The sequence below is a fragment of the Rhinolophus sinicus genome, chromosome 3 (assembly GCF_057876585.1).
Source record: "Rhinolophus sinicus isolate RSI-liver-muscle chromosome 3, RSI-T2T, whole genome shotgun sequence".
NCBI lineage: Eukaryota > Metazoa > Chordata > Mammalia > Chiroptera > Rhinolophidae > Rhinolophus > Rhinolophus sinicus.
In genome coordinates, this window is record NC_142503.1 from 52,603,738 (window position 1) to 52,625,089 (window position 21,352).

The window sequence follows — 21,352 nt, forward strand, 5'->3', positions numbered from 1 at the left end:
TTAAATTATCAAAGGAAACTCTAACTGATGAGCTACTCTCTGGCTTTCTGGCTTAAAGGCTTAAAAATTCTAAATTTCCAAATTCTTCAAAATCATCCTTCTCCTTTTCATCTATAAAGTTAAAGCCCTCGTTCGTTCATTACCATACCTCACCTGTACCACTGAAATAGAGCAGCATTTGATCTATCTTTCTCCTTTATTTTTCTCTTCATCAATCCTGCATTTTGCTCTGACAATGTTAGATCGCATATCAAATATCTCTGCTCTAATAATCATGTTACTGATGCAGTCAAATATCTTCTATGAGTCCCATTTACCTAAACTAATTCTAGGTTTGTTAATCTTGTAATAAGGCCTTCCATGCTCTGAATCTGAACTGGGTTTCCAGGCCTCCTTTCTACTACCTTCCTACCCACATCCTACATCCTGTTAGCGCTTTGTGTACGAGTCTAGATCCGCTCCACCAGGCTAAAATGGTGAGCCCCTTGGAAAGAACAATGCCTGTCTCAGTATCTTCCAAATACAAGGGCTTTGAAAGTAACCATTGAAAGAATAAATGATTCATGCAAAAATTATTTTAATAAAAAATTAGTTATTGTGACAGTGATTTTACTGAATATTTATTGACTGACTGACTGTTAATATGGCATTATGATTTTTTTCAAGTACTGTAAGAAGTCATAATCTTAAGGTCAGTGGGTTTTCACGTATCCATCCCCTCCTTTATGCCCTGTTCCTAGACAGCAATCTTCTCTCCAGAGGACACCATATCTCCTCTCCTTTTTATGTTACACTTCCTCACACTCTCCTTTCCAGCCCCCATCTTAAAGACATGTCCAGAGTCACAGGTCAAAGAAATAAAAGAGTATGTCTGATATATTTACTCCTGCTGGCTAATGGACAGATTAAACTTCAGTGGAAATGAATTTTAGCCTATGTAATTGTACTTGAACATTAACTGGTACTTACCTATATTTTATGTCCCAAATCTACTTTTTGACATTTGGAAAATGTCCTAACTATGCTTCTGATACTATTTTATCTCTGATATTGTCTAACATTAATTTTCTTTGTTTAAGTTTTCATATGTTTGGGTCTTGACTCTATTTAAATTGCAGATTCCTTGAAGACCACAATAATGTCTTGTAGTCTCTTACTATCTAATGAAACTGCATTCAGCACCTTAGACTTAATAGCTAGGTGTTCAATAAATTGTGTTACAAAAACGTCATATTAAATTACCCATTTTTTTTAACCAAAGTAATTTTATTAGTGAGAAAATGAAAAACAACAGTTTAAAGGTTTTTAAAAAAGAGGATGAAAAAAAAATCACACTGATCCATTATTTAAGCTTTATTTTGAATTTGCACAAATGGTCTAAAACTTCAAAATTACCCTCAGTTGATTTTACCTGAGCTGAATGCACAATTTGATTCTCTACATAAATCTACATGATCAACAAATCGCTAACTTGCCTTAACCAGACATACAATTTCAGGATTTGGCTTTTTGTTTATATTCTATGGAATCACAAATAAGAATTTGTCAAGCTAGTTCTCAGCTCCAAAAACACAGGCATCATACTGTAAGAGAAGTAGTCGTAGAAAAAAGAAAATTCATGTTATCATAATTATCTAGGATTTAATTTCTTTTTACTATTAAAATAGCTAAATAGCTAATCAACCAGCCTCTAAGATTTTTCTCCCATATTATCTCATTACCTTATAAAATACATTTGATTTCAGGAATTAGAAAAAACAAGACCTTATTTTTCTTAAGTATATGTATCGGCTTCATAAGAATAAATGTGATGGTCCTATAGTCAGAAGATATGTAACACATGAGTAAGCACAGGTTTCCTATTTAATGGTATTACAAGTGAAGCATCTTAGGTATCCATTTGGAGTTTTATTATGCTCATAATTTTTAAAGTTTTAGAAATGCAAATGTTGGTTTTATATAAAGTTAACCTATAAAATTCTGGAATTCTAAAATCAGTTTTTCTCAATGGGAAAGTTTTAACAACAAATGACTCTCCCAGGGAAATTTTCTACTTATACTCTCCTATTTATTAAAAGTATTTTTTTTTTTTTTTTTTACATACAGAATGTAGCTGAATTTTCTCTGGTAAAGCTATCAACTTAAATCTTGTTTACATTTTTTGATGGTCACCTGTCAAGTAAAGGATTTAGTAATTATATTTCAGTACTAAAAACAGTATAAAATTAAGTTTTCTAGATTTAAAAATATATACTTTATCAAATTTAGAAACAATTTATGCTTATTTTTATGTCATTGTCCTTTTGATGTCATATGTACTTAAAAAAACACACCTACAATTCTTTTAAACTGCTGATATCTATTAAGTAGTTCTAAAGTAATTATATTTTTTAGTGCTGGTTATACATTTCAGGAAATTTTTATGAACTTGGAGCAGGCTATTTTAAGAAAACAATTAATTGAATATTAAAAGACAGAAGTGTGTCAACTCACATTTCACTAACCAGCTACTACTATAAATATTTGTGATTGCTCTCACATTCCTTTTCCTGTTACACACGTTTGGGATTAAAAAAAAACTTTGGATGCAGATTTATTCTGTTGCGTAGAATGAAGCTAATAACATTAGCTGGTTAAGTCCTTGAATGTGTGAATATTTGTGTTGATTCTTGTATTGAGAGATACATAAGTAAACAAGGGTCTATACAGTATGTTTAGCACAAGTCACATTCATATGACTCAGTTGGTTTCACAAGTATATATTTAAATAAATATCCATATTTAAGAAGTAGAATAAATCATGTACTTAATTATAACCAGAAACTACATGAAGAAATCAGAGATTTACATAATCAAAATAAAATGAGGTTGTAAAGTAAAGGTGTGCATGTAGGGGAGAAGGTAGAACAAAATATATAGTTTGGGATAGTTTAATTATTTAGTTAACTTATGACTCAAATGGTGATAGACTTTTAGTAATCATAAAAAGCAGGAAAATGCCATGTAGGTTAAGAATTTATAAATTTTTCTTCATCCATTTTTCACAGCAAAGTATAAAACACAGCATGTAATATTATCTCTTCACTTGAAAAGGCAACATTAAAAATAGGTCACAGCTTCTGACAGAGGATACAAACTGCCAGGAGGACGACTATCGGCACAGTAGGAGTTCAGGAAATGAGAATAATGAGACTGCATTACTGCTGAGACTCAGAAGAGAAGGCTTGAATTTTCACTCCAGCCCTATCGCCTATCCCAGGCCTTATTTTCTATATGGCCTTGGGTGAGTCATCTAAACTCTCAGTGGTCTGATTAACAGCAGTACTGAGTTTACTTTCCTCGCAAATGTAGTGTGAGGTCAAAATACAGGCATGAGGAAATGTGCATGTGATACATATTCCTTTACTCATGACCCTAGTCTTGGTGACGACCTTTTCATGTTTTATTTTCTCTAAGACGAATTGCAGATTTACAAAAATCACAAAGGCTGAGAGATTAATTCCAAAAATATGAGACTCTTTTAGGAAAAGGATTTATTTAAGAAGAGAAAAGAGTGGGGGAGGATCCTTTAAACTATTGATTTTAGTTTTTCCTCACTTCATGTGGAACAAAACTTGAAAGCAAAATTGCGAAAATGGACAAGACACTTCATCTTTGACAAAGAGTGGAATGCAACCTAATACTTGTAGCACTGTAATTTGGAAAGACAACCAAAATAGTTACCTTTCAAACTCGAAGAATGATTTAGAAAGTGTCACTTTAATACCTCAGTGTAATGTTTGTCAGCCTTTTAAAATTCATCTCCCTATAGGCCCTTTTCACTCTATCTTCTGTACATCCCTACCAGCTAAGATTTTGTTCATTTTTACCTTCTATGTAACTTTTAACAAAAATAGTTATATCAACTATGTATTTTCAACTCCCTAAACTCTCTTCCCTCAACAAGATTTTGATGCATTCCCTCCTATACCTTTCCACTCACACTACCCTATTAGCCATCTCCCAAATCCTACATTTGGCCAAAATATTTTTTTACTCATGACATTAATAACTATTATTACTGATCAAACTTAGAAAGCTCTGTGAGATGATTAGTTATTTTCCAGTAGTCATACGAAAATTCAGAAAAAAAATGTAACCAGAACACCTCCCCTTTATGTTTCAATTACTTAGAAATTCAGTAACAGCAACATCAGCAAAAATATACATGTGGCTTCATTTATTTATATATGAATAAAATGACATCATCAGGACAGCAGGGAGTAAAAACGAGACAATGACTGGATCGTGCTGTTTTAGCAGAACATTTACTCTTCCGTATTTGTTTTTATACACATGAACTAAATGTATAGTTAACTTTCTTATTTTCCTTTTTATAGTTTATAGTTTTATCTTTTTTTTTTCTTTTCTTTCCATCCCTTCCCCCCTTCCTCCTTCTTTCCCTCCCATCCTTCTTTCCTTATTCCTCCCCTCTGCCCAATATTGGTCTTTGGCTGAGACTACAATTTCAAAAAGAAATAAAAACTGCATTACTCAGGAAGGAAGCTAGTAAGTTTCCCCACCCTCCCCCACCCCAATGCCATTAGCGACTTCCTGAATAAATGAGAAACACATTAATTAGGGGGGGTGGGGAAAGGTGCTTGCATAAGCAACAAAAACAGATTCCGGTCTACATTATGATTAAAATCAACTTGAATAATAAATGTCAGATATGGACAAGATCTATTAGGACATCTTGCACATCTATGGCCGATGAAGTTTGCTCCCAACACTGTGGATTTTTTCAGGGCACGATTAAACAACAAGCAGTGAGGCTTCTACACTTCCCTTTAAGATAATTCCATGACATAATGGACTTCATTAACAGGAAATTTCTTTTAAATATAATTATTATTGAAATTTTTCTTTCCAAATCATTCCATTATTATCAGACTAGTCAGTGGAATGCATGGATATAATTAGATACATATACACATACATATATACGTATACACATACACATATACATAAGTCTGTGTATGTGTGTTGAATTATAACTACATAAGTGCATTTAATTTACATAATTTTTTACATTATTTACTGAAACATGGGCTCAAATTTTACATAAAAACGCTATGTATAGCCACATATAGTCTTGTTTCGAGGCTTATTCTCCATTGATTTAATTCTTTTGTTTTTACAAGATTAAACAAAAATTTTTCTTACAAGTTATATTTATAGTTACTGATTTATCAGCCTCATTTTTATCTGACTCATATTTAAAGGGCAAAGAGAACAAGGGTTTTTTGGCTTGTTTTCTGCTTTGGTGTTCTGTTTGTTTTCCATGACAATTTATTGGCAAATCTATAGTTTGTATCCTAAGCTTCAATCTTGAGATTGCTCTCAACAACTCATTTGGTCATTATAGAGATAATAAATACCACTCACAGTGATCATTTAAATAAAAAATATGTTGTCTTAAGAGATGAGATTTGGTAAAAACTGGTTTCTCTTCTGTTTTAACGACTCCTAACATAGTACAGCCACTGAAACCAACTTAATGCTCGTCAAGATCCATTGAGCTTTATAGTGAGCATCTGGGTAGTGCCAGAGTGCAGATGTTGGAATAGAATATCACAGTAAAACGACTTCAGATCTCATCTGGTTAATAACAGTACTTCATTGAGAAGATTACTTTGTGTAATTTCTGACTGATTTTTGCACAAATAAAAGCTGTTCACCTTTTTAAGGGCATAATTGTGATTACTTATAAAAGAAAGCCTCTTTCACTTCTATAATATATCAAAGTGTAGGTTTTATTTATAGTTAATTAACTGAATTTGTTTTTTGAATTAAAAAGAAATCACTAATAGAAAGCATTATCTGCAAGTCACAAAAATTAAGGAAATTACCATTAACTAAGCTGTAAAAAAGTCTGTATCTTTGGAAATGAGGAACAAAGCCTAAATGTAGTTTAAAACTTACATAACTATCTTTTCTTTCCTTTATTTTTTGTGGGAAATTTTGTTGTTATATCAAATTCTAGTTAAATGTAAGGAATTAAAGGACCTGAAAGTGTTCTTAGCGGCATCATCAAAAGATTTCTCCAACTTTTTGTGTAACCAACAAAAAGCAGTTTCTTTAAGCAACTTCCAGGTGTCTCCTCTTTGCTTGACCCTGCCAAATTCTCTATTTGTCCTGTTCTATTTTGCTTTCACTTCTATGTTCTTATCCTAGTCTTCTAGTAGTTGGTTTTATCAATAATACAGTAACTCATGTTCATTGTAAAAAAAAAAAAAAAAATCAGAAAATACACAAGAACCACCAAGAAATTAAAAACCAAGTGTAATCTCACCATTCAGAGACAACTGTTAACTTTTTAGTATAAATTTTTAAATAAACATGAGATTAAAGTATAATGTATATCGGTTCGTAAAGTGTTATTTTCATTTAGCAATATATCCTAAATATCGTCTATTTTTCTAATTCCCTTCACACTTTTAGTGTCTTAATTTCTCTTTTTCTCATTTTTTTCACAAGTCTTTACTGCTTTATCATTCTAGACAAGAGGTCAGCAAACTTTTTCGGAGAAGGGCCAAACAAATATTTTAGGCTTTGCATATCATGTAGTCTCTGCGGCAACCATTTAACTCTGATATTGTAGTGCAAAAACAGTCATAGACATGCATGAAGATGGCTGTGTTCTAATAAAGTTGCAAATAAAACTTTATTTTCAAAAACAGGCACTGGGATGTGTAGTTTGCTGACCCCATATTCTAGACAATCGCATATAAAGAAATACTGTATATCATGATTACTACCACCTCTAGCTAAATATTTTACAGATTATCTTTATACTTGACCTTTTTCTATCAATATAGATTTACTCCAGTACACAATACGAAGGAGTATGTTCATTTCCTGTGGTAATTGCAAATGTGATTCTTCAAAAGTGGTGGGGAATCCTCCATGCTGGAACGGTACCAGAAAGACTTCCCCAGCTCAGTCTGTGTCTTAGAAACCTGAATTTCAATAGCAAAGTAGAAGGATGCTCTTCCCTCTCCCCTTTAGCCAACAGAAGTCCAAGTTAAATGGGTAGTAACTTGCTGACACAGAGAATTTTCATCCCTGTTTCAAATCTATGAAAGAGAGAGAAATTGAGATTGAAGGAGTTGGAATAGCAGGAAACCTACAAGTTTATAAGCATCCACAGCCATGTTTTCCTTCTTCCCCACTGTGACAATAACGTAAGTCTTGCTCCTGGTAGGGACCCTCTATTTGTTATATTTGCTATGGATTCTACTTCCTACTGCCTTTTCATCATGGTTCAGAAGCTCACTCTTTTTATTCCCCTTCTCTCCCTCTTACGTCTCTTCAACTCCTCTCTCTCTACTTGCTTGCTTTCACCAATATTTAAACTTATTTATTGATAAATGTCGAAGTTTTGCTTTGTCTTGTGCACCTGAAACTAATTAATAAAAAAAAAAAAAAAACTTATTTAAGACTTGCATATCTTAAGAAAGCCCTTCATAAATCTCAAACAGTGCTCTCCTACTGCCCCATTCTTCCTTGTCACATCCAATTTTCACCAAAAATTGTTTATTTACACGTCCCTTTTTTCATTTATTCCTCATTGCACTCTGATCAGGGTTTTGCCCCCAATGATCACTAAGACTGACTAAAATTATCAGTGAACCCCTTATTGTTCAATCCACTTTTACTTCATCTCTTACCTTGCTGGTTAAGAGTACATATTATATAGTCAAATTGCATGAGTTCAAATCTTCATTCTGTTACTTACTAGCTATGCATTTTTTTTGGGCAAGTCACTTAACTTCTCTGTATCTCACTTTTCTCATCAGCAAAATTGGAATATAATAATACCTAGCTCAAAGGATTGTTGTGAAAATTAATACACGCAAAACTGTTTACAACAGTGCTTGGTCCATAGTAACCGGTATATAAATATTAATTATGACTGACCTCTCAGCAACATTTGACCATATTATCTTGTCTGTCCTTTCTGAAAGCATCTCTTTCCATAATCATTCTCTAGGTTTTTTTCCTTACCCCTTTGATTCATCCTTCCTGATATCACTTTCATATTCCTGTTCCTTTTTTAGGTTTATTTCTCTCCCAAACCCACTTCCCTACACATATTACTCGTATTCTCTACTAATCCTCTCCCTGGGCAATCTCTTTCATTCCCATGGCTTCAGTTACCATCTGGTGTCTTCTAACCTACTACTTCAAATCAAAACTTTTCTTCTGGGGTGGCCAGATGGCTCAGTTGGTTAGAGTGTGAGCTCTCAACAACAACGTTGTCAGTTCAATTCCTGCATGGGATGGTGGGCTGTGCCCCTTGGAACTAAAGATTGAAAATGGCAACTGGACTTGGAGCTGAGCTGCACCCTCCAAAACCAGATTGAAGGACAACGACTTGGAGCTGATGGGCACTGGAGAAACACTGTTCCCCAATACAAAAAATAAAAAATAAAACCAAACAATTAAAAAAAAAAAAAAAAAAAAGAATGCTTATAACTTGAGAAAATGTTATCAAGAAAAAAAACCAAAAAAAAACCCAAACTTTTCTTCTTATCCAGACACCTGTATAAACTGGCTCCAGTACATCATTACTTGGCTATCAAAAAGCACCTCAGGCTACACATACCTAAAATTCATTCTCATTTTCCCACCTCCTATACCCAACCTTTCTTTCTCCCATGTTACCTATCAATGAATAGTACCATTATCCATCCAGTTTGTCAAGATTGAAACACATGAGTTGCTCTGGATTCCTCATTATATCCCACCTCCCACATGCAGTAAAGGTTCTGTCAATTCCATCTTTTATTAGTTATCAAATCTGTTAACATTTTTTTCCATCCCTACTGTTACTACCCTAGTCCAGGCAACTATCATCTTTAGTCTATATTATTTCTATAGACTTCTGTCTGAAGTCTCTGCCTTGAGTCTTAAGGCCCTCTTTTAATACATGACCTTCAATGCAACTGAAATATACTCTGTAATTGCAAATCTGATCAATGCAAAAAAAGTTTAATGGTTATGCATCGCCTTTATGAAACTCTGGCACTCCTTCATTTGGATTTAAAAAGCCTCCATGCCCTAGCCCCTATTAACATCTAGAGCTTTGTGCCATGTCACTGCCATCTGCCCACCTCAGATTTTCTACATAGATGATCAGGTCGTCTGCAATCAAAGACAATTTTACTTTTTACTTTCTGTTTGCCTTTCCCCCCTTTTTCTTGTCTGAGTACATTGACTCAGTCAGTATGATGTTTAATAGAAGTAGTAAAAGTTGACGCCCTTGCTTTATTATTAATTGCGGGGGTGGGGTGGGGGGGAACATATAGTATTTTACCAAGAAATAGTATGTTAATGGTAGGATTTCATCAAATTGAGGAAGTCCTCTTTTAGTCCCAGTCCACTGTGAGTTATAAAGAATGCACGTTGGGTTTTGTCAAATGCTTTTCCTGTGTTTACTGAGATGACACATTTCATTGACTGATTTTTCAAATGTTAAACCAACTTTATATTCCTGGGATAAACCCCACTGGCTCACAGTGTACATCCTCTTTATATACTGTTGGATTCTGTTTGCTTATTTTTTGTTAAGAATTTTTGCACCTATATTCATGTGGAACACTGACCCTTAGTATTCTTTATTGGAATAACGTCTTTGTCTCATTTTGGTTCAAGATCATGCTGGCCTTATAGAACGAGTTCACTTTTCTTCCATTTTCTGGAAGAGTTCTTGTAGAACTGGAATTATTCCTGAAATGTTTGACAGATTTCAAAGTAAGCTATTTGGGTCTATTTTTTGATATGTGGGAAAGTTTTTACATAAAAATTTAATTTCTTTGACAAGTAAAGAGCTACTTAGATTATCAATTTCTTTTTGAGTGGACTTTGGTAATTTGTGGCTTTCCAGGAACTTGTCTATTTCATCTAAGTTATAGAACTTATTGGAATGAATTTGTTATCCATTTTAACATATATAGAATCTGTAATGATGCCATCTCTCGCATCCCTGATATTGGTTATTGTGTCTTTTTTTCTGATCAGTCTAGCAAGAGACTTATTAATTTCACTGACATTCTCAAAGAATCAACTTTTGGTTTCCTTGTTGTTCTCTATTGCTTTTGTTTTTTATTTCTTCAATTCCCACCTTGATCTTTATTATTTCCATTTTCTTTCTACTTTGGCTTTCTCTCTCTTTTTTTTTTTTCCTACGTGCTTGACGTTGAAGCTGAGATCATTGATTTGAAACCTTTCTTCCCTTCTAAGATAGGTGTTTACTGTTATAAATTTCCCTTTAAGTATTGCTTTCATGGCAACCCACACATTTTTATATGTCATTTTTCATTTTCATGCAATTCAAAATACTTCCAAATATTTGGGGATTTTCCAAATATCTTCCTGTTATTCATTTCTAAATTAATTCCATTTGGTCAGAGAACATAGTTTACATGACTAGAATCCTTTTAAATTTATTGAGACTCATTTTATGGCCAAGAGTACTGTGTATCTTGGTAAATATTTAATATGTACTTAAAAAGAATGTATATTCTGCTGTTATGAGTAGAGTGTTCTATAGAAGTCCGTTAGGCCAAGTTAGTTAACAGTGTTGTTTCCACATTTGATATCCTTACTGATTTTCTATCTACTTTTCTTATCAATTATTGATAAAGGGATATCTCCAACCACAACTGTGGATTTCTCTACTTCTTTTTACAGTTCTATTAGTTTTTACTTCCTGTATTTTGAAGCTCTGTTAATAGATGAATGAATGTTTAAGACTACCACATCATCTTGATGAATTGGCCCCTTTACTATTTTTAAGTTTTAAAATAAAAACTACATATATTTGAGGTGTACAACATGACAGTTTGACATACTATACATAGTGAAATGGTTGTTACAGTTAAGCTAATTAACATATCATCTCACATAGTTACCATATCTCTTGGTGATAAGAGCACATAAAATCTACTCTCTTAGCAAATTTCCAGTATTCAACATAATATTGTTAACTACAGTCATTGCGCTGTACATTACGTCTCTAGACCGGTTCATCTTACATAAGTACAACTTTGTACCTTCTGACCAACATCTGCTTGTTTCCCCCACCTCTTCACCACTGGAAACCACTGCTCTACTTTTTGCTTCTATGCACTCAACGTTTTTAGTTTCCACATAAAAATGAGTTCATAAAGTATTTTTCTTTCTTAGTCTAGCTTATTTCACTTAATGTCTTCTAGGTTCATCCTTATTGCTGCACAAGGTAGATTTCCTTTCTTAAGGATGAACAATGTTCCATTTTGCGTGTGTGTGTGTGTGTGTGTGTGTGTGCATGTGTGTGTATCTGCCAAAATGTCTTTGATCCCTTTAGTATTATAAAATGACCTACTATATCCCTGGTTATATTTATTTGCTCAGAGAATCTTTTTCTGACATTAATAAAACCACTCTAGAAGGTCAAGATGGCAGAATAGGTAAACACTAAGACTGCCACTCCCCAGGATTACATTAAAATGATAACGACATTATAGAACAATCAACCTGGAGAACCATCTGAAGACTAGCAAAACGGAACCCCTGTAACTAAGGATATAAAGAAGAGGCCACATCAAGACTGGTAAGAGGGGCAGAGAAATGAAATGGGCTTATATCAAACCCACAGATAATAGTTGATCACTGGGAAGGACACCTGGATGGCAGAGGTCCCCCTTGAAGAGTGAGGGGTCTCAGCCCCACACCAGGCTCCCCAGCCCAAGGGTCCTGTGCTAGGAAGAGGCATTCCCACAACATCTGGCAGTGAAAATGAGAGAGGATTCCATCCGGCTGTTCCCAGTGAGATGGAAGACCCAGGCATCTTCTTAAAGGGCCCGTACATAGATTCCCTCATTTACAAGCACTCAGATGGGCTCCAGTGGAGGGGCAGCAATGTGAAAGAAGCCAGAGACACACAGGGAAAGACTGAGTTATGTAGCTTCAGACTGAGGGATAGAGGGACAGCTGTCATATCCTCTGTGGAATTCATCTCACATGTAGCCCACAGTAGAGCGCAACTTTCCTGTGTTAAATCCTCCCCTAAAGGGATAAATCTGAGGCAAAATCTTTGGTAAACTCTGCATGCACGCACCACTTTGCTAAGTTCCCGGGACCCTGCCCCACCCCACAAATTGCAGTGGCCTTTTACAGTGGACAGCATGTGGTGGCCTGGAGAAATTTTGGTTGCAGTTGGTCTGCCCCAGCTTATGCTGAAGCCTTTCTTGGGTGGCTCTTAGGGTTTTGTGAGCTCGAGATGAGCAGCTACTGGCCGTGGTGTTCTCAGGGTGTTGTGTAGGCAGCCACAGGTTCAGGACTGGTGCAAGAACTGAATCTACATGAACTTTGTAAAAGTCAATGGCCACACCCCATGACTCCCTGGGACCCCACACCTCCCAACTTGGGCAGCATCACTAGGGGCGCTGTCAACACTGGGTCAACAAACCCGGCCTGCACATCTGAGGAAGTTCTTTCAGAAGCTGAGCCTTACATGCAACCAACTGGTGGCAACAGGTCTGGGGAGGTGTGGGCCTTTTGCTAAGCTGTCCCAAACCCAATACTAGTGGCAGCCGGCCTTGGTTCACAAAGAAACTACCTCCACATGCCTCCAGGTCCAGCAAAAACAGCAACCAACTGCATATAGCTTTGTAGCTATCAGGTAGCCCAAGGCCAATCACAGGCATGGCTGTAGTTGGCCAGCATGAGAGCCCCTCCTAAGAGGCACTAGAAACAAAACACCTAGAGACGGGCCTCAGACCACACCATAGCACTACCCAATTGGCCCCACAAGCAGCACACCCAAAGAGTGGTCTCAACAGACACAAGAGCCCACTATGGTGAATGTGAGAGGGGACAGCCTCTCACAGCAACTCATATACTGTAGGCATAGCCAATCCTCACAGCCAGTCAGACTGAGAGTCAATCCCAACTCGTGACCCACCAAAAGCAATTCAAGGCTCAACTACAGCAGGAAAATACATACAACACACACAAGGGACACTCTTGGAACATATGCACAGGTGATCAGGGAGATAGTGCCATTGGACCACACAGGAAACCTACTACATGAGGCCACTCAGCAAAGACTGAGAGATATAGGAGATCTACCTAACACATAGAAGCAAACACAGATAGGCAGCCAGAATGAGGAAACAAAGAAACATGTCCCAAGTAAAAGAACAGGAAAAAACTCAAGAAAAAATACTAAATGAAATGGAGGCAACCAACCTACCAGAGACAGAGTACAAAACATTGGTTATAAGAATGCTTAAGGAACTTAGTGAGAATGTTAATAAAGAGATAGTAAGCATAAAGAAGGACATAGAAACTATAAAAAGAACCAGTCAGAAATAAAGAATACAATAACTGAAATGAAGAATATACTAGAAGGAATCAACAGCAGATTAGATGAAGCAGAGGACTGAATCAGCAATTTAGAAAACAAGGTAGCAGAAAATACCCAACTGGAATAACAACAAGAAAAAAGAAAAAAAAAGATAGTTTAAGGGACCTCTGGGACAGCATCAAGCCTAACAACATTCACATCATAGGAGTACCAGAAGGAGAAGAGAGGGAGCAAGGAATCGACAATCTATTTGAGGAAATAATTATGAAAAACTTCCCTAACTTGGCAAAGGAAATAGACATTCAAGGCCAGGAAGTTTCAGAGTCCCAAACAAGATGAGGCAAAAGAGGCGCACATCAAGACACATTATAATTAAAATGGCAAAGGTTAAAGACAAAGAGAGAATCCTGAAAGCAAGAGAAAGATAGCTAATTACTTACAAGGGAATTCCCATAAGATTGTCAGTTGATTTCTCAACAGAAACTTTGGAGGCCAGAAGGGAGTGGCAGGAAATATTAAAAGTGATGAAAAGAAAGGGCCTACAACCAAGGCTACTCTACCAAGCAAGTCTATCATTTAAAATTAAAGGAGAGATAAAGAGCTTCCCAGACAAGAGAAAGCTAAAGGAATTAATTATTACCAAACCAATATTACAAGAAATGCTAAAGGGACATCTGTAAGAAGAAAGGAGAAAACAAACCAACAAACAAAAGAAAATTAAAAAAAAACGAATAATAGAATGACAGTAACTACGTACCTATCAATAATCACTTTAAATGTAAATGGATTAACTGCTCCAATTAAAAGACATAGGGTAGCTGAATTAAGAAAACAAGACCCATGAATATGCTGTCTACAAGAGACCCACCTCAGATAGAAAGACACACATAGGCTGAAAGTAAAGAGATGGCAAAAGATATTTCACACAAATGGAAACGAAAAAAAAAAAAAACCAGGGGTAGCAATATTTACATCAGACGAAAGAGACTTTAAAACGAAGATTCTAATAAGAGACAAAGACAGACATTACATAATGATGAAGGGATTAATCCAACAAGAGGATGTAACTCTAGTAAACATTTATACACAGAACACAGGAGCACCTAAATTCATAAAGCAAATACTGACCAACATAAAGACATTGATCAACAGTAACACAATCACAGTGGGGGACTTTAACACCCCATTGACACCAATGGACAGATCTTCCAGACAGAAAACCAACAAGGAAAGAGTGGCCTTAAATGACACACTAGACCAAATAGATTTCATTAACATTTTTCAGCATTTCACCCCAAAGCAGCAGAATATTCTTTTCAAGTGCTCAAGGAACATTTTCCAAGATAGACCACATGTTAGGACACAAAATAAGTCTCAAAAATTTTAAGATGATTGAAATCATATCCAGAAATAAATTCATGCCTATATGGTCATTTAATCTATGACAAAGGAAGCAAAAATATACACTGGAGTAAAGATGGTCTATTCAATAAATGGAGCTAGGAAAACCAGAAAGATATGTACATGCAAAAAAGTTAAACTGAACCACCTTCTTACTCCATATACAAGAATAAAGTCAAAATGGATTAAACACTTAAATATAAGACCTGAAACCATAAACCTCCTAGAAGAAAACATAGGCAGTAAACTCTCAGACATTACTGTTAGTAATATTTTTACTGAAATATCTCCTCAGGCAAGGGAAACAAAATAAAAAAACTAAAAAATGGGACTACATCAAACTAAAAAGTTTTTGCACAGCAAAGGAAACCATCAACAAAATGAAAAGATAGCCTACTGAATGGGAAAAGATACTTGTCAATGATAAATTTGATAAGGGGTGAATACCCAAAATTTATTTAAAAACTCATACAACTCAACACCAAAAAACCAAACAATTCAATTAATAAATGTGCAGAAATAGACTTTTCTCCAAAGAGGACAGGCAGATGGCCAATAGACATATGAAAAGATGCTCAACGTCACTAATCATCAGAGAAATGCAAATAAAAACCACAATGAGCTATCACCTCACACCTGTCAGCATGGCTATCAGCAATAAATCAAACACAAGTCTTGGCGAGGATGTGAAGAAAAGGGAATCTTCGTGCACTGTTGGTGGGATTGCAGATTGATGCAGCCACTATGGAAAACCGTATGGAGATTGCTCAAAATATTACATATAGAACCATATGACCCAGCAATTCCACTCCTGGTTATTTATCCAAAGAAATCCAAAACACTAATTTGGAAACATATATGCACCCTTGTGTTCACTGCAGCATTACTTACAATAGCCAAGATATGAACAACTGAAATGCTCTTCAATAGATAATTGGATAAAGAAATTGTGGTACATATATAAATAGAATATTACTCTGAAATCTTACCATTGCAACAACATGGATGGATATAGAGGGTATTGTGCTAAGTGAAATAAGTCAGAGTGAGAAAGACAAATATATGATCTCCCTTATATGTGAAATCTAAAGAATAAAATAAACGAACAAACAAAACGAAAGTAGATTCATAGATACAGAGAACAAACTCATAGTTACTAGATGGGGGGGGAGTTGAGGGACTGGGTGAAAACGGTGAAGGGATTAAGAAGTACAAATTGGTAGTTAAAAATAGTAAGGATGTAAAGTACATTATGGGGAATACAATCAATAATATTGTAAAAACTATATATATAGTGTCAGAAGGGTACTGGACTTATAGGGGGGACTACTTCATAAATTATATAAATGTCTAACCAATATACTGCACACCTGAAACTATATAAAATAATATTGAATATCAACTATAGTTAAAAAAAATAGTCTCAGGGATATAAAGTACAGCATAGGGAATATAATCAATACTATTGTAATAACTGTACAGTGTCAGACAGGTAATATACTTACTGGGATGATCACTTCATGAGGTATATAAATATCTAATTACTATGTTGTTTTATATAACTGAAACTAAAAAAAATTAAAAAATAAAGCCACTCCAACTTTTTTTTATTAGTATTCTCCATTCTTTGTACTTTTAATATACTTGTTTCTTTATATTTAATATGGGCAGCATAGAGTTGGATATTCCTTTTTCATCCAATCTGACAATGTCTGCTTTTAAAATGGGGTAGATTAGATCATTTATATTTAATACGTTTCCTCATATGGTTAAGTTTAAATCAACCATCTTGTTATTTGTCTTCTATTTATCACATCTATTCTTTGCTCCCTTTTTCTTCTTTTCTGCCTTCTATAGGATTAAATGTTTTTAATTAACCCTTTTTGTATCTTTTGATGTGTTATTAACTATAACTTTGTTTTCTTATTTAGTAGTTGCTCTAGGGTTAACAATACACATATTTCTATGGTACATATTTACAAATAAACATATTTAACTTTTCAAAATCTATCTTTGAGAAAATGTTACCACTTCACATACAGCATAAAGAATCTTACAACAGTGTACTTCTATTCCACTCCTCTCAGCCTTTGTGTTATTTGTCAGACATTGTACATCTGCACGTGTTATAAACCACACACTACATTGTTATATTTTGTTTAAAGTTATTTACCTTCCGATGAGATTTGAGTAATAAAAACATCTTATTTATTTATTTACAAACTTACAATTTCTGATTTTCTTCATTCCTTTGGGTAGATTCATCTTTCCTTTTGGTGTCACTTTCCTTCTGCCTCAAGGACTTTAACATTTGTTTTAGACAAGGGTGCTAGTGGTGAATACATTCAGCTTCTGTAGGTCTCAAAAAGTCTCTATTTTACCTTTATTTTTGAAAGATACTTTTACTAAGTATAGAATTCTAAGTAAATACCCCATCTCAGTCCTCTAAAGATGTTGTTCCATTATCTTCTCTCTTACATTGTTTTTGACAAGAAACTATTAGGTCGGTGCAAAAGTAATTGTGGTTTAAAAGGTTAAGAATGATTGCAAAAACCGCAATTACTTTTGCACCAACCTAAGAGCTAGAATCCTTATCTTTCTTCCTTTGTATAAATGTGACTTTTCTACTGGTTTAAGATTTTCTTTATCACTGGTTTTGAACAATTTGATTATCATGTGCATTGGCGTCCTGTGTGTGTGTTTGTACGCGTGCATGTGTGCACGTTCTCCGGGTGTTCTTTGAAATTCTCAAATCCTAAAGTTTACATTTTTCATCAAATTTGGAAAACTTTGTCAGTTCTGGATTGGTTTTGATTTCTTTTGCTCATCATTATGGGGATTTTTCCCGTCAGATTTTTCCTGTTTTTTGGCAATGCCTGGTCATATTTGATTGAGGTTTTGCATTCTTTCTGCCATGTACTTCTATTGTTCCCTGTACTTTCCCTTAATAAAGCACCTCTTACACTTCATTAAATTTGCTGGTTGTCTTCTTATTATGTAGTTCTTTCTCTATATTGTTGTTGTATTAAATTCATACCTAAGCAACACTCATTTTATATTCCTAACATCTGGCACAATCCTGGCACAGCAGATACTAGCTGAATAAATAAGAACATTCATATGTGTATATTGAAAAAATACAAAATTTTACACATTTAAATCAAATTTGTATCAGATATCCATGATTTAAAACTCTCATGACTTTTTAAACATAGTGGCATACTTTTTTACTCCTGAGGACATCAGAACCACCTTCATATATGAATGTAAAAGCTTGGTTCAATTTGTATTTTACTTTCCATCTCTTTCAAGATAACTTGTATTTCCCTTCCTGTCTCTTTGACATTAGGCTCCATACTAAACTAATAGCAAAGCAAAAATATTTACTCTACAAAACAGTAGTGGTATCTACATTTACTGTGGCTTGTCAGAACTGGACACCTGGTCTCTTAAGCAGTGTAGTGATGTCTAGAATTATCACAGCAACATCCAAGAAACTCAGCAAGCTTTGGAAGATGTTTTAAAATGTATTTATATTTTTATAAAAAATGGAAATTAACAATATATTTCTAAAACAGACCCTTCATTTTAATACATATTGCTATAGTAATAATTAAGCCTTTTGTATATTCAAGTCTGTACATAAAAATGCCTTTAAATAAAGCAACTATCAAAATCTTAAGGTTTCCTCAAACAAAAGACTGTAAAAACACTTAACTTCACAAGAAATAAGCAATTTATTCTGGTAAGAGTATTGTATATGGTATCAGAAACCTTGTTTCATTTGTTCTTAACCAACCCCAAATTCTTAAATAAGCTTTTACTTTGCTTACTAAAGAAAGCAAAATTATCTTAAACTGATATTCAATTTAGTTCAATTATTTTGTGATTTCAATATATACACTACAATGCCCACAATCAACAACTATGAAAAACTTGTTTCCCATTAAAAATTGAATTTTAACAAACAATATTAAATAACAGAATACAATAGTACATCAAGTAAGCCTTTTACTATGTCCGTGATTAACTGTATAACTCTTCCTATTTAGTTAGGAAAAAGAGAGTCATGGTGTTACTAGATTTTTATGTCATTTGATTTTTTAAAAATAATTACGTTTAAATTTTAAGAGTATGGATAATTTTCTTTGGGTTTAAAGCATCAAGGCTCCAGATTAATAGTCAGAAAGCCTTTATATTTCACGGCCCTGTTCTCTGTTTAGATAGAAACAGAGATGTGACGATAAACTCTTTACTGCCGAAGGATTGCAAAGGAGAAAAAATAGGAGAAAAAAGAGCTTAAGGTTATCCTGGCAAAACAAAGGGAAATAATTCTTTAGAAGAACTTCTGAATCAACTTGTAGGGAAAGCTGATATTATGGCAATATAGGTAGCAGAAGTATTCCAGCTAGATGTGGCTAGAAAGCTACCACAGTCCGTATTTTTCTTTCCCTAAGGTCCCCTACCTCATAACTCTCTTCATACTCCATCAGAAGAGAAGCAGCATTGGAAAGGTTAAGAATTCTTAGATTTTATAGAGATATATTTTCACAGACTTGACTATGAAATTATGTTTCATAAATAAGGTCTATTTTCATTAAGTATTCCAATGGGTAACAATATTTAGAGTGGAAAAATGTGTTTAAGAAAATATAGGATTTTTAAGAATAGTACAAATCGCTACAGAACTCAAAAAGAAAAAAAAAAAGCTATCAGTGTCCCCCTCCTCAGACTTCACCACTGTCCTCTAGTTAAATGAAGTTCTCCTATTCCCAGAAATCTTTTTCTACAAGTAATATTTTCATAAATTAGTTTTCTCATTTACTTGAATAAATACATTGTTTAAAATGCTAGAACAAAATATCACACCAAATAATATAATCCCCTGATATTCCTCCCCCAAAAATGTTTCTTTTCTGCTTTATTATGGGAACATCTTGACACTGAAAAATAACAATTGAAGAGACTGAGAATAGAAAAACGAAGCAGAAATTTTGTTAATAGTCTCTTAAAACCTAGAAAACGATGAATATTAAATGTGGCTATAAGAATCTTTTAAAATTTTGTCTTCTTTTTCATGGAAGTAAGAGATAGCAACAGTGTCTGAAGAAAATAGTCCACACTTTTCCATTTATCAATTCTAAAACAATAGTTCTACTCAATAACTTCAAGTCCAAACTAGTAGCCTTAGGATACGTGCCCACAAACAAATATTGTCTCATAAATAAATAAATAGGCAAGAAAAATTATTAGATAAAACTCTTCTACTAAATACTAAATATTTTTTAAATTTTGGATTGAGGGAGAAAAAAAATCTAGCTAGAATCAACTGTGTTTTGTTTGCAATGACCCTACATTACTGAGAAGAAATCCTGAGTTTTGGCAATGCAGAAGGAAAGAAATCAATAAAGTGCTACAGAGTAGAATTGAATCTAGATAGCAACTGTACACTGTAAATGCCTCTCATTCATCATAATCTGCTCAAATTAAAGATTAATTTTTAAGGTCTTGAGAAGTCTTACTAAAGCGATGTCATGACTCCTTTTTTAAAATCACATGAAATATGAAGGCAGTCTTGAACATGATTAAAATGCTTAGACCTTTTTATGGTTATATAACAGTGATGACTAAGCAGTACAAAAAGAAGTACAATTCTAGCAAGAAGGTATTTTCATTTTTATTAGTTATCTTAGTTGCCTACAGCAAGTAAGATACACATTCTTGCTAATCCCATTAACGTAGAGGACTATAAGAAATATTCACTTTCCTATACGTTATTTTTTCATGTAAACACATATCCCAACTATACAAGACTATAGCATTTTATATGAAATAATTGATTAAATTGGCTCCGGATACCAAATTACTGACACTAAAAACAACCAAGCAGACAAAAGCAAAACAAACTATAACAATCATCTAACCATATGGTGTATATGTAAGAGCAACCATCCCATGTCCTAAGGTTCTAATGGATAAGAAGAAACAAAATAGAGTCTTTGTTGGAATCCTAAATAGATATCATCGCTTATATACAAACTCCAAAAGAAATTACAAAAAAGCTACTAAAACTAAAATTTAGTAGTTTAACAAGTTAAAAAAGCAGTATTCTAATATGGATTACAAACAATTAGATACTGAAAATTTGAAGTGCCATTTATTTTACCACAAAAGCCATAAAAATATTTTGCTATAAATCTAACAAATACATGTGTGTTGTAAACTACATATCATTAGTAAAACAAATTAAAGAAGATGTAAAAAAAATGGAGAAATATGTAGTGTTCAAGAATGGGAAGACTCAATATTGTTATTATTTCAATTTTCTCAAACTATTGATAGAATCAACATAATTCTAATCAATATCCCAGCAGGACTGCTGTGTAGAAATCAGAAGCTGATTCTAAAACTTATATAAAAAAGGAAAACATTTAGAATAGCCAAAAAAATTTTGAAAATGCAGAGCAAATTTGGTGGTCTCACACTATTGGATTTCAAGACTTAATAAACATAAAGCATAGCAACAAGACAGCATGGTTATGGAAAAAGAAGGAT

General features: G+C 34.1%; 1 protein-coding gene and 1 long non-coding RNA gene across 9 annotated transcripts in view; both read right to left on the reverse strand.

Annotated features, from left to right (window-relative positions):
- Positions 1-21,352, reverse strand: part of SSBP2 (single stranded DNA binding protein 2) — a 273,310-nt gene that overhangs the window by 105,903 nt on the left and 146,055 nt on the right. The gene's annotated exons all lie outside the window — the stretch shown is intronic.
- The window catches only part of LOC148758492 (uncharacterized), a 73,462-nt gene continuing 53,448 nt past the window's right edge, over positions 1,339-21,352 (reverse strand). Inside the window, exon 2 of the long non-coding RNA XR_016020649.1 lies at positions 1,339-7,118. This is a non-coding gene — a long non-coding RNA (uncharacterized LOC148758492). The remainder of the gene's footprint in view (positions 7,119-21,352) is intronic.